The sequence below is a fragment of the Carlito syrichta genome, unplaced genomic scaffold (genome assembly GCF_000164805.1).
Source record: "Carlito syrichta isolate Samal-C Ts95f unplaced genomic scaffold, Tarsius_syrichta-2.0.1 Scaffold305321, whole genome shotgun sequence".
NCBI classification, from domain to species: domain Eukaryota; kingdom Metazoa; phylum Chordata; class Mammalia; order Primates; family Tarsiidae; genus Carlito; species Carlito syrichta.
The window spans coordinates 1-3,324 of record NW_007249417.1 but is presented as its reverse complement, the minus strand read 5'-3'; the positions used below and the strand labels follow the sequence as shown (position 1 = coordinate 3,324).

Here is a 3,324-nt window from a genome sequence, read left to right as displayed (position 1 = left end):
GGCATTCTTAACATGTGGTCTCTAAGAACACAAAAGATAATGCTTCTTTTTCAAGCACAAGGCATCCTTTTGCTCAACAAATTAGGTCCTCTTGATTATCCTTTGAGAGTTATTGTCCATGTCAGGAGTTAAAGAATATTTTCTTCTCATTTATTCTACCAGGTTTTCCTTCATTAGTTTAATTTTGGATGCATCCCTGCAGTGAAGCTCTTTGATCTGTAGTCTTGGTTTGTTAAACTTCTCTCCCAAAATGCACAATCCCTTCACTTTACATCACAGTGTGTATCTTTCAAGATGCATTTCATATGCTATTTGCTCCATGGCACCATTCATAATTCATCTCTCTCTTCTCAGGACTTCTTCAGCACTCTGATTCCACTTGTACCACCGGAACATTATATTTTGTTTTTCATTCATTCAAATTCATTCATCTTTTATTTGTCAGACACTGGACTATGCCATGGATACACAAAGATGCATGGGACACAGTCTCTGCCCTCAAGAATGCTACACGCAAATAGGGAAGACACAAAATTATGCAATGGGTTTAGAAATGGTACTATCCACAAGAGAGTAAAGGAGGCTAGAGGAGGGAATTTGTGACCCAGAAAAGTCTACACAATAAACTGACATCTAAGTCAAGTCTTTAAAAACATGGGGAGTTGAAGAAGGTGGGTAGAAGAATTTCAGATAGTTGAGAATTCTGACTTTTAATCTGAGAGGGCACAGAATGCAGATAATTCCATAAACTTTAAGAGTTTCTGGGAATATAAAATGTGAGCTGAAAGTGAAATGAAATAAGATTGAAAAGGATAGGGCCAATCTTAGAGAGTTTTGTACGCCAGCAAAAGGACTCAGACATAATCTGAGGGCAGTGAGGCGATTGAGTTGCTTTTTAGCAGAGGAATTATAGGATCAGAGTTGAATTTTCAATAGATTGCTTTGGAAATTGCACAAAAAATGGCTTTGAAGGCACAAAACTGTAGATAGACTCATTAAGGGGTTGTTGCAGGAGTCCTAGTGATAAAGGATAATTGACCAAATTATGTTATTGGTAGCAGTAAGGGGGAGAACAGTTTGTGAGATGCATAGGCTTTAGAATCTGAAGGTCTTGTTGATTTATTGTGAAGAAGGGTGAAAGAGGAGAAGAAATCAAGGATGACTCCCAGGTTTAGGGACTTATAGTAGGTCTTCAGTTTGCTAGGCAAACATAGAAGGGTAGAGCATGGGGAAGAAAGAAAGAGAGAGTAATGACTCCCAGGTTTAGGGACCTATAGTAAGTCTTCAGTTTGCTAGGCAAACCTAGAAGGGTAGAGAAATGGGGAAGAAAGAAAGAGAGAGTAATGCAGATGGTTAACCACAAGGTTCCAGACTTGTACATCCATGAGATTGGATGAAAGAGACAGTACACGGGCCGATTTACTAAGGAAAAACTTCCTGTTTTTAGGCCTTGGAAAAGGACCCTAGTATGTGATTTCCTGGGTCATATGTTTTGTAAAATTTGCAAATGTAAGATGTTTTAATAATAGTTGATTAAACTTGCTTTTTTTTCATTCCCAGTTATCTTCCAACAAACTTCCACCTTTGTCGAGTGGCATTGGAGTAGTAGCCAAATAAATGTGAACTTTATTTGGGAACACATTAAATTTGAATATACTGAAATATATTTATGTGGCTAAAATTGCTTTCATGTTTAAGTAAATTAGAGCCTTCTCCATGCCAGGCATGGATTCCAGGAGCACTCTTACCACAAACTGTGGATTCATTCACTCCTCCTATCATGGTGACATTGATGACAAAGTATCCTGCTGAGTATGCTCACTTCAAGATATACTTCAGTTTAGTGTAAGAAAATTTACAGCCCATGTATAAAAGAACTTGGTAAAAGTTTCCCAAATTTTAAACAATTCAACATTATTTACATGAAATTAACAATAATGAATTATGGAGCTGAAAGACACTTTGCTATACTATCAGTAATTAAACAAAAAATTCAGGCACAGAGACGCTTCTGGAAGGAACACCACAATGGCTGCTTAAGGAAAGCCCCAAGTCCAGTTCAAACTTTTGTTGGTTGGTGGTGGTAGTACTGGAAAAACTACAACCATGAAGCATCACTTGAAGGGTGAATTCAAGAAAAATTATGTAGCCAACTTGGGGGTTAAGGTTCATCCCCTTGTGTTCCACATGAACACGGGACCTATCAAGTTCAACGTATGGGATATAGGAGAAATTTGGTAGACAGAGACCGCTATTACATCCAAGCCCAGTGTGCCTTTATAATGTTTGATGTGGTATCAAGAGTTACTTATATAATGTGCCTAGCTGGCATAGAGATCTGGTACGAGTATGTGAAAACATCCCCATTGTGTTCTGTGGCAATACAGTGGACATCGACAACAAGAGAGTAAAGGCAAAATCTATTGTTTTCCACCAAATAAAGAACCTTTAAGACTATGACATTTCTGCCAAAAGTAAATGCAACTTTGGAAAGTTTTTCCTGTGGCTTGCCAGTAAGCTCACTGTAGACACTAGCTTAGAGTTTGTTGCCATGCCTGTGCTCGCCCACTCTTAGATTGTCATGGACGCTGTGTTGGCGGCACAGTATGAGGAAAATTTAGGGGTTGCTCCGACAACTGCTCTCCCAGAGGAGGATGATGACCTGAGAGAACGAAGCTGGAGCCCAGCGTCAGAAGTCTAGTTTTATAGACAGCCGTCCTGTGATATGAGCGGTGCAGCGTATGTGACACTTGATTATCTAGCTAAGCGGAACATGTGCTTCACCTGTGGGATGCTGAAGGGGATGAATGGGTTTCAGAGTGAATGTGGTAATTGAAATAATACCTTCGTTGTTTGGACCTGCATATTTAAGTTGTTTTGGAATGCAGTTGATTCCTTCTTGAGTTTCAAAGGTAGGACTGCTACAGTAACATCACAATATTTCAGTGGTGAAGTCTTGTTTGTTACTGTCATCCCCATTGCTTTTCATTTAGAATCAGAATAAAGATGTATTTCAAACATTAAAAATAATCCTATCAAACTTGTTAGAGGAAAGACTGAAATATTCTTAAAATATACTATTCCCTTTGTAGGAAAAGAGTCACTAACTTGTTGAATTAGGAGCAGGTAATCAGAGTGGGCGGTGGTAAATGTAGAAAAAAATCACAAAAATGTTAATCAATTTGGTAGTTGATACAAATACTGTCACTTTAATGCATTTACATAATGTGGTTTTGGATAGCTTTTTAAGATTGGTAATTTGTTGTGGATTTATCTTCTCATTTAAATAAATATTTTGTACTTATTTTCGTATTTGTAAATTGT

At 38.0% G+C, this 3,324-nt stretch overlaps 1 pseudogene; it reads left to right on the top strand.

The window, feature by feature from the left end:
- Positions 1 to 2,028: 2,028 nt before the first annotated feature.
- LOC103263923 lies at positions 2,029 to 3,018 on the top strand (annotated as a pseudogene).
- The last annotated feature ends 306 nt before the right edge of the window (positions 3,019 to 3,324 follow it).